The sequence below is a fragment of the Tachypleus tridentatus genome, chromosome 1 (genome assembly GCF_004210375.1).
Source record: "Tachypleus tridentatus isolate NWPU-2018 chromosome 1, ASM421037v1, whole genome shotgun sequence".
Taxonomy (NCBI): domain Eukaryota; kingdom Metazoa; phylum Arthropoda; class Merostomata; order Xiphosura; family Limulidae; genus Tachypleus; species Tachypleus tridentatus.
This window is the reverse complement of record NC_134825.1, coordinates 78,946,705-78,960,451: the sequence shown is the minus strand read 5'-3', so window position 1 is coordinate 78,960,451 and position 13,747 is coordinate 78,946,705. Positions and strand designations below refer to the sequence as shown.

At 28.8% G+C, this 13,747-nt stretch overlaps 1 protein-coding gene across 1 annotated transcript in view; it reads right to left on the bottom strand.

The window, feature by feature from the left end:
- Positions 1-12,054, bottom strand: part of LOC143253107 (alpha-2C adrenergic receptor-like) — a 98,149-nt gene extending 86,095 nt beyond the window's left edge. Inside the window, exons 1-2 of the mRNA XM_076506389.1 lie at positions 11,751-12,054; positions 8,497-8,683 (exon numbers count right to left, since the gene is read on the bottom strand). The gene's annotated coding sequence lies outside the window, so the exon portion shown is untranslated. The remainder of the gene's footprint in view (positions 1-8,496; positions 8,684-11,750) is intronic.
- Between the last annotated feature and the right edge of the window lie 1,693 nt (positions 12,055-13,747).

Sequence of the window (13,747 nt, the reverse complement as noted above, 5' to 3'; positions counted from 1 at the left end):
CATAAATGTCAGTTGCACATTACTTTTATTACTAGATACCATATGCTTTTCATCTCTATTTAATATTTAATTTTTTACCTTAAAAAATCGGACCTGTTTTATACTACTCACTATACTGGTTGTGTCCACATATTGCAATAGAATAAGTACTTTTATACTTTTAACAGCTACAATACTCAATGTGAAAAATTCTCCACTTAAAAATAAATTTCACGAAACTATGTACTTTCTGTATTAAATGCATAAAAGTCCCAGCGGTAAATGATTGGATTAAATGTTGTTATAAGCATTCTAAATAACAACTTTACGGTTTTTTTTTTGCTGTGAAACACAGTCATAAAAGGGACTATCTGTGCTTTTCCCACTGCAGATGCTGATACACGATTTTCAGCACTACAAATTCTCATATTTACAACTGAGCCACCGTGGTGCCAAAGTTACTTTGTTATGGTTGTTGAAACCAATTTAAGAAGGGTGTGTATATATATATATATATATTGCATACACATATGCAATAGTGTTTAATAAAAATGTGTTTAAAAATCTGATTTGGTCTATAATTACAGGATCAGATAAGGTTTACGTAAATATTTTATAAGGATGTTAGGTGTTCGTTAGGCCGAGTGTGGTCAGTAGTTAGTGTGCCCGACTATAGATTCAAGGTTCTGTGGTTCTTCCTCAGTCTTCCCCAAAAAAAAAAATTGCGCTCACTACTTTTGGGTTATGAGTTTAATAAAAAAGTGACGATCAAATCCCATTATTCAATTAAAGTAAACCATAAGTCGGTGATGTTGACCAGATTCTTTCCATCTGGTCTATCATTTCAAAATGTGTGGTGGCTTTTTTGTTACTAAGCTTACGTGATTCACTTACACGAAAATATTAAGCCAGACCTACGTGGCATGCCCTTTCTATATTCTTTATAATATTTTAAAACCATTTATATTGACCGATAATATAAATTGTTCGAAAAGTTGTTACGTTTGATTGTTTATAACCAATTAAAAATGAGAATATGTAATGAAACTTTCTAGAATAGACGGTAACTGCCTGTTGTGGAGAAAAAAGTGCAGTGAACGGCGTATCGAAAGTCAGTGAATATATATCACAATAATGATATGATGTGAATACCCATTTCTAATAAATTTGAATTAGATATAAATTAATTTCGATTTTGTAAGTTATTGCAAAGAGAGAGGATAAATAAACGTTACTTTCCCTATCTATGGAAAGTAATTTATATTTTATTCTACTTTATTTTCCAATTTTATTCTTAAATTATATCTTATAATCACTTTCTGAAGTTACCGGAAGTATGTTATACATATTTTACATTTTTTAACTTTCAGTTTTATATATGTTCTTGGATATTTTAGTGCAAAACTACAAAATACACCTTTTGTAATTTGTCTAAAAGAAGGGATAGAACCCGGAGTCTAGTATTATAAATTCGAAGACTTACCGGGGAACCACCAGATTCTCTTCATTCATGAAAAAAAAAAACTATTTTGTGTACTTTCTTTTATCATCCATTGAACAACGGATTCATCAGAAACTAGAAGGTAATTGCAGTTCTAGGTATTATCTAGAAAAAAATATCCACGTATTTTATTTCCTGCGTTCAAACATAGGGAAAATGTATTCACAATTTGTCACTATTTAGAAAATAAAGGACTGAATTATTTTCAAATTGAACTAAAACCACAAATTTTATTTCATGGAGTCGTAAATCAATTCAGATATATGCCTTACAAAGTATATGCACGATTCATATAAAATCCTGCTTTTAATCCACTGTCACGTCAGGTTAATATTAATATTTAAACATTTAGCATTTTCACAAAGTAGTAATTTTGTCCAGTTTTTTTTTTTAAGTGGATAATTCGTGTTGTCTATTGTGAATGATTCTAATAAAATATTTAAGGAGTATTTCACCTGATGCTTTAATTAATATTACTAAGATTTCATAACATTTATATTAACTTAGTATTAAAACTATAAATTAGATAACAAATTATCCCAGTTGTTATTTGCTTTTCCAATATTTATTTATTTTTATATTCATTTGTTTTGATTTTTTATTCAAGTTATATATTTTAAAGGTACGAAACGTTTCACTTATTTTAACGGCAAAAAACGTGAGGGGATACCAATTACAACTTTTTGATGTTTTAAAAGACTACTTTTGCTAGCTCATCAGCCTACTTAGAAATTGTTTTGTTTGTTTGCATTTCGCACAAAGCTACGCGAGGGCTATCTCTGCTAGCCGTCCCTAATTTAGCAGTGTAAGACTAGAGGAAAGGCAGCTAGTCATCACCACCCACCGCCAACTCTTGGGCTACTCTTTTACCAACGAATAGTGGGATTGACCGTCACTTTATAACGCCACCACGACTGAAAGGGCGAGCATGTTTGACGCGACGGGGATGCGAAACCGCGACTTTCAGATTACGAGTCGCACGCCTTAACACGCTTGACCATGTCGCGCCATACTTAGAAATAGTATTCAGTTGTTTATTAGTACTAGTGAGTTGAAGGTAACATATTATCTTTTCTGTCAGAAATATAATCATAAGTTTATTTGAAGAATATTACGTTAGATGGCAGGAAAAAAAAAGAGCTTACAGTTACTGCTAAAACTGAACCAACTTCATTTTAGACAATCTCGAAATGTTTTATTTCTTTTGAAAGTTATTATCAAATACAATAGTATAAAATATTTTCGCCAACCACTTTTATACAGCTGTTTAAACACGTAAAAGAAGTAATTGAATGTCGTATTATAACCAGCTTTCAATTCAGATTTAGTTAAGACAATCCTCATTAAAACTCACCTATGCCAAAATAAAATACAGCAAGTTATACATAAAAATTTGAGAACACAGTTTTACTCGTGTCTACCACTTTGATATCTGTTGTACTAAATTGTACTGGCATTATATGTTATAAATATTTAACAGTTCGTTGTTGTTGTTTTTTTGCAATGTTATTCACCAAAATAAAATTAAAAATAAGTAGCGTTTATTACTTATTATATCTCGAGCTTTATATGCACGATAAAGCTATGTTTATAAAATACAATTAACAGGTGATGGTTAATATTTACAATAACATCTAACAAAGTTATGTTAAAACACAACTAACACAAATGTAAGGAGTCTTTTCTTAATATAGACAGATGCTTATAGGATTTAACTTTAATTTATTTGAATTTTCGTTTCAACTAACAAGTTTCTGGAATGGATGTCTTAATAACATAGTAGTAAAAAGCAGCATTTTTTTATATTTCAGAGTAAATGTAAAGTTTACTGAAAAATGATGACTCATTAATGCTTTGAAATTAGGGTAACTTTAAATAAATTGTTAATAATTCTTCTACTTGCTTAGGATAAATTACAAATGTTTTCTCTCTCTATAAGGCCCGGCATGATGAGGTGGGTTAAGGCGTTCGACTCGTAATTTGAACATTGCGGGCTCGAATCCCGGTCGCACCAAACATGCTCGCACTTTCAACCGTGGGGCGTTATAATGTGACGGTCAATCCCACTATTCTTTGGTGAAAGAGTAACCCAAGAGTTGGCGGTGGGTGGTGATGACTAATTGCCTTCTCTCTAGTCTTACACTGCTAAGTTAGGGACGGCTAGCGCAGATAGCCCTTGAGTAGCTTTGCGCGAAATTCAAAACAAACAAACTCTCTTTAAAATAAACAATGTTTTTTCCTGTAACTTTTGATATTCATTCGACTAGATTTTTTTAGTTCCATAATTTATTTGTTTAAATCTTTTTCAAAGTTCGGCTATTATCTTGTTATATAATTATTCTATTTTCTGTTGTTTGTAAGTCTCATTATATTTTTCTCCTATTTATTTCTTTATACTTTTTTATTTTGTAGGTTTAATGATTTCAGTGATCTATTTAACACCACGTCCTTTTCAACTATTCATCTTTTTATCATGATGTTTAGGCCCAGCCTGACTAGGAGGTTAAAGCATTCGACTCGTCATTTGAGGCTCGCGGTTTTGAATCCTTGTCACACCAAAGATGTTCGCCCTTTCAGTTGTGGTGGCGTTATCATGGCACGGTCAAAATAATAAATTCAAAATAATCGTTATCTTTAAGTCTTTATACTATCATTGCATTTCTGTTCATCTATTTAACATTTAAAACGTTCTGTTCAATCAGACAGCTTCTTATTAGTATCATTTCTTCTTTTTTCTCTCTTGTACATACGTTAATTACTTTAACATTTTCTTTACTTACCCACTGTTGTTCACTGATATGTTTTTGTTTTAAGATTTTTCTTTGTTCAAAGTATTAATTTTTAAACCTTTTTTTCTTTCTGTGTTGTTTTTTGTTCAAAATTTCTTCATATCTACCTATCTGTTTCTTTATATTTATCAATTTTGTGTATTCTTTGTTCAATTTTACAACATTCATTCAGAATAATTTTATTTGTTAACGATAATCGACTCCTAACTTAGTTTTACGTATTTAATACATAAAATCGTTTAATATATTCATACTCTACTTTAGATTTTATAAAATGTGATAAAATCACTGAAATTATTATTGTTTTGTGCAAAACTTTCAATGATAAAAAGTTTAAATAGGGCCATAAAAATGTTTAATTCATAGATATTCATTTATTTCGTTGTCTGACATTTTGACCCATTATATTCTCTATTATTAAATTCAATAATAATCAGAAGGTTTATTCGTCATGTTATTCATAGTAAACATATGTTGAAGCTAACTTGTGTACTTTTGTTTTTTTTTAATTAAATATAATTCCATAAAACTTTATTCTTATAACTGTGAAAGTTTACTTGTCAATACAAGAACTACTGCAAGATAGTTTGAGACGCATTTTAGGCTATACAAAATTTTCAATGACAGATTTGGTATTCAAATAGATGAAAAGACAATAACAATCAAGAATTTAAAAATACTTAATTAGTAACCTTACAGTGTTTGTGAATAAAGATTGACACACTGACAATGCAATTATTTATGTATAATTATATAGTTATTATGCAATATTAAATATCTTGTACATTGGGATGGAACTACATAATAAATGCCATTTCATAGTAATATCTTAAGAGTTAGTCCTCTTATCCAGCCAGAGAAGTGATAAAGGTAGGTCTTTGAAAGCTAAAATCAGGGGTTTAGTTTCCCTTGGTAAACCCAGCAGATAACCCGATTAGGATCTTCTATAATAAAAGCCACCATTATAACGATAGTTGTATCTTTTGATTTTTTTAAAGTAGTTTAATGGTAAATATGTCAAATTCCAATAGTTATTCATGAATAGAGAAGAATGTAACCGAATAAAAGAACAACCGATAGAAAATTTGTAGTTATATAAACGTTTAGAAAAAGGAAATAGCAGGTACTTGTATGGTATATGGTGAGAGTGGTCTTAAGTAACCAGATTTTTTATCTTTCTCCAAGAAGTGAAACGAATGAGTAGATTTAGCTCTGGTGGATTTGTTGAAAATCAATGTCATAATTTACTAAAAGAATAAAGAGTAAAATTTGAATGCAATCAGAGTGAACTAAATTATGGAGTAAATAGCAGAACGAAAAGTTCAACTGAACATCGAAGGGAGTGAGAAAATGCTTGAGGAATATAATATTGAAAGACAGAGGAATACTGCCTAATATTGGTATTGAGAACCAATATACTGAAGACAAAGTATAACCTGAACAGAAATAAAAAATTTATTATTGAAATTAAAGTGTAATATGCGTGAAACTAAACAGTTGAATATACATATCAAATAAGATTGATGAGTTTCTAAATACTGTAATAAAACTTAATAAATGAATTGTATGGTAAAAAATTATATTAAAGAAAAAAATTAAAATAAATTAAAGAAGAATTTTGTGACCTAGTTAACTATTCTGGAAACTAAATTTTCAAAATTTTGGAGTGCCAGTAAAAGAGGGAAATTTACATATGAACTCTGTAAAAAATTCTGAGGAAAATCATAAGAATCATTGAAAGTAAAACATAAAACCTGTACCCATGAGTAAGAAAATGAAACATATACTAGCAAAATTTAAGACAAGAGTAGTAAGTAGCTGATAAAAAATTAAAATGAGCTCTATGACAAAGGAAATACAAAGATACAACAATTTAAAAGCATTTAAAATTCCCCTGAGTCTCTAATAAATGTATAATAGCAACACTAAAATTTTTATTATATAAAGCAAAACAATGGTCAAGAATATATACATTTCATAATCGTATGGGTAAAACAAGAAGAAATCTTCATGATGAAATTCAGTAAGGACTAAACATTGAAAAAGGCAACAGAAATGAAGAGAGTGTTGTACATTCTCATAAAGTTGAATGAGAAAAGTGAACTAAAATTGAACGAAACTCAATTTCGTTGAGTACCCATGAGTAAGTACTCATGTTTTAAAAATGAGTATTTTTAAAAATACTTTAAAAAATGTTTAATTGAGAATTTTTATGCGATATGAATATAATTAAATATAATTATTACACATAAATATAAGAAGTATTAAGAATAAATTTAAGTTGATTGACCTAATAACGTACAAGTTGGAGAATAAAAAAGATTTATTACTCCTGATTGATATATGGATAAGTATTAAGAAGTAAACTGGCATCTGTCAACTAGATCATACGAATTGAAAATAATCAAATGTTTAAAAGAAAATAAGTGTACATTCTAGTAAAGGGCGATTCACTGATAATAGACATTTACATATTAGACAACTTTACAATATATGAGGTTTTAAATAATTTAGAAATTACACTAAGGTATGATAAATCCAAAAGTGTAATCTCTCATGGTGATATAAACATTTAGTTATTAAAAAACAAATTCTGTAAATGTTTATACCGATTTAATGACTGTTTGGTTTTTAATCATATATATAAAGAGAACAACTAGACAGGTAAACCATTGTATTTCATGTGTAAATTAAGAAAAAAGTTACATTCAACACTGATAAAAATGCCAATAAAAAACCATTACCCTACAAAATTAAAAAAAACATGAAAAAACTACCAAATATAGATTAAGAAATAGTTTATGAAACAATTTACAATTAATTTCAAACAAAATGTTATGAAATAAATTAAGGAATTTATATACTTATACTTATATTGATATTTCATATGAAAGCTTTATAAAACATTAATTAGAGAAACAGAAAATTCAACTTATTATATAAAATCAAGTTGAAGAAAGCATTTATCGCTTATCAAATGAAAGACTTGAAAACTAGAGTTACAATGTATACAAAGTATCAAAAGTATCTCTATAATAAATATTATGAAGTATTTTTAAATATTAATGAAAAACTAATAGGAAAAACTTGCGATATAAATATTAATCTTTAAAAATATAAAATAGATATTATAAAAATTAGGTTTTCTTAATAAGCTAATTTATAAAGAAAACAAGAAATATTGTCTATAAACAGTCACAGAGAAAATGTTAATGAAAGAATTAAAAATTTAGAAAATAGCTTTAGTAACAATTTAAGAACCTTGGTGACGAAAAACTGAACTCTGTAGTCATCTTATTAAATTAAAAAAATATATTTTAATTCAGAAGGCGTTGATGGGTAGAAACAAAATATTTGACTACTATATAGAATCGTTTTACAGATTTCAATTCCATAAAGTTTCGGAAAAGATACCACCGAATATAGCAGTAATGGTTTTATAGGTTTCAGCGTTTCAATCTTCTCCAGAATCAGTATCACACACCTTGCTTTATTCTAATCTAATTCAATTTTGACCTCTTAGAACACTTGTCCTTCTCATTTCTCTTCTTTCCACACTAGCAGAATCATTTCTTTGCTTCCAGATAATATGATTTGCTTTATTTGAGCATGAATCCAAAGGTAAGTAGCATTTACAAACCCTACAAGCAAAATAGTCTTCTTTCTTTTTATGTTTATGTTCCTTGCTGGAAATTTTATAGATTTCACTTTTGAGTATGTGTTTTTTTCAATCAGAAGAATAAGTTTTTTTATATTGTATTATTGGATTACGGTTACTTAGTACGGTGCCTTCAATCATTTTTTCTGCTCTGACGATTTTTCTTAAGTTTGAATCGGTTATTTGAGACCGAATGTTTCAATAAATAGACCATAAACCGAACAATATAAAATATTCAATATAAATAGAAATAATTATTCTGTGTTTTCATTAACTTATTGTAATGACAAAGCGAAAAATATAATTACGACTCAAGAGGTAAGAAAAATCCAGGACATAATTTACTTTCAGTATAGTAAAATAATGTATACCTTATATCACAGAATCTTTGACATTTATCTATAAATTTACCTACTAGAACAGGAACTATATTAAATGAGCTAGAAAGGTGTAGTAATTCCAATATGCAAGTATATTATAAAAATAACTATTTTAATTATATAGGTATTTCATTGTTATGAGTATTGTCTATAATATTATAATAAACAGTAAAACGGTGTTTTGCTAACCTTTTCAATTTAGAATACGGTTAAATACTGTAAAAGCACAAATAAACTTCAATCAAAGTATTGTCACAATCCTGCAGTATAGTTCTGCTCTCTCGATGGTACATCGATAAGTCTACGGATTTACAACACTAAAATCAGAAGTTCAATTCCCCTCAGTGGACACAGCAAATAGCTTGATGTGGTTTTTCTATAAGAAAACACACATATACATTATAGTACTATATTATACGTAAAAACAAAAAATAACAACTCTACATTTTGTAGTTTTATAGATATAGAACTTACAATAAAACATACAAAAGCGCACAATACACAAAAATCACTCGTTCGTCGTAGTTCCGCATAGGAGCTGTCATTCTAAATAAACGTAATCACTTTAAGCTTAATGTGTTGTAATTCAGCTTCAGGTTATAAACTAAAAATTGAAATTAACTCTAGATGTACAATTACGAAAGTTTACTGTTCCAACGTCAACAGCACCAAAAACATGTCAATATTTTCAAAAACATTTTCAAAAGCACACGGGTTACAGAAATTACAAAAGTTTAGTCTATATCTTAAACTTACTGAGTTGTAGAATCGTGATAAAACATCTAATAATATCTTATAATAAAAACTTACGATTCATAACTAGGTTCAAAAACTGTTTCGAGTTCGATCCAGAAAACGTCTGTTTGATATGTACACTCAAACTCAAATAAATCAAACTTCTCAAAAAAAAAAAAACTCCTTTCTTTACGAAAACTTCAGACATTTTATATAAAATTCTGAACAAATCCGCTACAGAGTGCGTGTATTAAAATCTTTAGTTGTACGTCGCTGATAACCTGCAGCGCCTCTCAAGTAAGTTCTTTTAAAAAATATTACAAAAATACGGATTCGAAACAACATTCAAATGTTCTTAAATAATAATAAAACCCAAACTATTTTGAATCTAAAAAAGTAATTGATACACTACACAGGCTTCCATATTCAAATTTCATAAAAGTTGTTTTAATTTTGAGAACTTTTCCATGATTCAGCTATGCAGATTTCGAAAATAATATTTGTTTATTTTATAACGTAAGAATATTTTAAAAATTGGAAGCACAAAAATAACACTCTTACTTAGTTCAAATTATTATTTGGTTTACCACAGTGAACATTTTTTATTATTATAATTAGTCAAGAGAAATCCATAGTCAACATAAGTAATAACTTTTGACCCTATTACAATGAAAATGATTTACTTTTACTGTAAAAAGTGCATGTGATGTTTCGTTAAAAATAAGTATCTGCTGGAGAAAAATGTATATTATTTTCGGATTCAGTATACGGGAGTTAATATAGGACATGTAAACACTTCAAAACCATATCGACCTGTTTCATCAGATAAAATGAAAATTCTATGGACAAGAAGCGTTACTTTAAAATCTTATAATATTATGCACTATAACTTTAGTGAAGTGAATATAATAAAGTATAGTTCTTTACAAAGTTATGTATTTTTACAAATGTTTTATAATATTCATAAACCATTTATTTGGCTTAAATCGAAATTTTAAAATTACTATGTGATACTGGTGAATTACTGGTGATACAAAATCAATAATGTGCTCTACTAATATAGAAAACTAATATTTCAAATTAAAAATGATTTAAAACAGCGGCGAATTGTTTTTGAACACAAATAATCTATTGATATAACTATAACGAAATTCATGTATTTTTGAATTCATATTAAAATTATTGTTACTAAAAATTATTTTAATTTATATATTCACAATAACTGGTATATAAATAATAACAAGTGTTTGTAGATGTTGTAAAATATTTAGGCTTGCAAACTGAAACAAATTTAAGCTAGAAACGCGTGTTAAAGATTTGACACAAACACTTTATTTCTCATTGATAAAATCAGTTATTCAAAATGAAATGACGACCCGGCGTAGCCAGGTGTGCTGAGGCGTTAGACTGGTAATCTGAGAGTGACGGGTTCGAATCATCGTCGCACCAAATATGCTTGCCCTTTCATCCATGTAGGTATTATAATGTGATGGTTAATCCTACTACTCGTTGGTAAAAGAGTAGGTCAAGAGTTGGCGGGGGGTGGTGATGACTACGTGCCTTCCCTCTAATCTTACACTCCAAAATTAGGAACAGATAGCTCTCGTGTAGCTTTGCACGAAATTCAAAAACAGATAAACACTATGAAATGTTGAGATGGATAAAACTTACGTAACTACGTTAAAACCAACGGTTTCGTTACAGGACAACATTAAGAAATAATATTATGTAGTGATAAAAATTATGACGGATGCATTTTAATAAAAATTTATGTGAAGTATTTATTAATATGTAGAATGTAATTATTTATATAAATAATTTTTTTTACTGACAAATAAGAAATTATGTTTATTATACTAGAATACAACGATTAAAATATTAAAGAGATTACGTATATATTATTTTTGTTTTTAACATCAAAATATTTAATAATTTACTTTTAATGATAGGAAATTAAAGTAATATATGTAAATGTAAGGCAGGCGTATTAGAATTTTCTATTAACTATAAAAATATAGATTTTTTTAGGATGATGGTGTGAATTATTTCAAAATACTAAATAATTAATGTTCTTAACCAGGATAAGCTAAAAGGTGTTATGTTAACTAACACCTATATTATAACAGTATTGCATAGTATTGAGATTTGTAGTTTTTCTTTCTTTCTGAGCATAAAGCTGTACAATGAGATGTCTATGTCGTGTCAACTACTGGTATTAAAAACCAGTTTTTAAATCATAATATTTCAGACTTACTGCTGAACCAGTGAGGCTAGGAACATAAACAAATTGAACACTCAATAAAGTTATTTTTATTGTAATTAACAACCAATGGATTTATTTTTTTCCTAGTTGTAGTTCCAATGGTGGCCACAGATGTGTAACTGTGTATTTTTGAATTGTCGTTTTCAAAACTCACTTATTGGTTAACGCTTTTATTCCTATTATGTCGATCAAGCGATTACATCATAGTTTGTTATTACAGGAATGAAAGTAGTGTGTCTGTGCATGTCGGTTCGTATTATATCTTTATTACGAAGTAATATGGACTATATACCCTGCAAAACATCCTTTATTTAATAAAACTCTAAGCACAAATGCTTATTTAATTTGTAATATAAATGAGCATCTGGGTGATGAACCAGTTCTGAAGAAGAAAAACATCAGATTATAAGACTTTGCTAATTCGCGAAATATTATGAACTCTTACCTTAAGCTGTTGGACATATCACAAATATAGTGACAGAACTTGAACGACCAGGTTTTAAAGTGTTGTTCGATAGACAGTAGCAGTAGCAGCCATGGTGAGAATGCTCCAGTTTCTAGAGAGACCATAGATCGATATAAGCAGATAAAATCACGAGCTCATCTGTGCAGGCGCCAAGGTTCTCTTAGATAGAGCTCTCTCTCTCTCTCTACCCTTCAGTCTCTTTTTTTTATTTCCTGCTAAGGAGTTGCTTGTCGTCTTACTATTGCACTTCGTTTGTTGCAAATCCATTGCTAAAGCGGACATCCTTATATATGTGTGACGTTCTTCGGTGACGACAACAATGCATTGTGAAGTACTATTCAGTCCCCTACCGACGACAAAAAATATGAAAAATAAAAGAGAATAATAAAAAAACACTAAAGACATTCCTCTAGAATTTGAAATATTGTTTGTGTTTAACTTTGCTAAAATTCTTCGTGCAAACAAAACCAAAAACCGTTGAATACTATCTCATATAACTGCCTGTTCACCAAGATATTTCAGTTTAATTCTGTTTAGTGAGCATATTTAAATACATTTAGTAGAATATATAGTGGCATATAAGATAGGTATTCTTAAATAAAGAACAAATTCAGAGTATTACGTAGGTTAAGGTTAAAGTTACACCTCGGGTTCTCTTGTATTTTTGTTTTTTTATAAACACAGTGTATGAGCGGTGAATTAAAATTGCCTTCTCTATTAAAGTTTTACTAAGCTTACTGGTTTTAAAAATATAAAATAGTTTTTGAATTCGAGCAACTATTGATATTTTTCATTCAACTTTAAGTAAAGCAGTTCATTCTGGTTTGCTCAACTCGAAAAATCACAACATTGTGATCACTACATCCTCAGTTACGAGATATCGAAGAACTGTTGCCAGTAAAAATACTGTTGTCTGTTTTCAAATGGCTAATAAACTTGTACACAGCTACAATTTCAGTCTTTTGAAGCTTCCCGAAATAAAAATCATCAAAACAACATTACAGTGAATATTGTTTAAGTATACAGATATTACTGCTATATTTTCGTATATTTTAAAGGAAAGTTAGGATTTCTCATACTACTTAATGCTATTGGCATTACATCAACGTAATTTAATCATGAGAGGCAAGATAAACATGATCAAACTTAACTAAAGTTTTACGGTGTAACAAGCATGATTAAAAATATTTTAATTTTCAAAACACATCATCTGGTGATATATGTTTTTGTTTTGTTCTACAAGTAAATTAAAACACTTTATTATTATTTGCATGTTTCTTCATGTTAATTTAGTTGATTTTCAACACTTTTAGTTATATGTTTGCTACCTCGTCGATACAGATTACAAGACTAAAGAAACATGTTTGTAATTTATATGAATATACCGAACTATCTCTTTACGATACATTTGTAAACTTATTTCACTTTTAATATGAGCTTAACTTTTTAGATTTATTACCAAAAGTTAACTTGGTGGTCCTTGGTGGACACTCGACATTTGGTCAAAATTTAAATAAAATCATATAAGAAATGTTTGAATTGTATTGCTCACAAACACACACATACACATAAAAGGAACACAAACAATTCTCCCGCTAGATGAAGAGAGTAAGAAGAGAAGACTTGCAACATAATCTATTAGAAAAACAACTCAGAATAATTATATATTTGTATTTCTATTCTTATCCTAAAACGGAATAATACTTATAAATCAATTTATGAACTAAATAATATATTACAGTCACTAAATATGAATAATTATATTGCAAATTACAAATCGTTTCTCATATCGTATTGGGTTTATTAGTACTATTGAGTTCTATGATCTCACTAGTTTCAGAAAGACTTGATTATTAAGTTTAAATTAGTTATGAGAGATCTACTGTAACCATATGTGGCTGTAAAATGCGATCTGGTGGCTCAGTTAAGACTGGTTATTTATTACACACAATTTTGACGTTCGGTTCTTGCTGTTA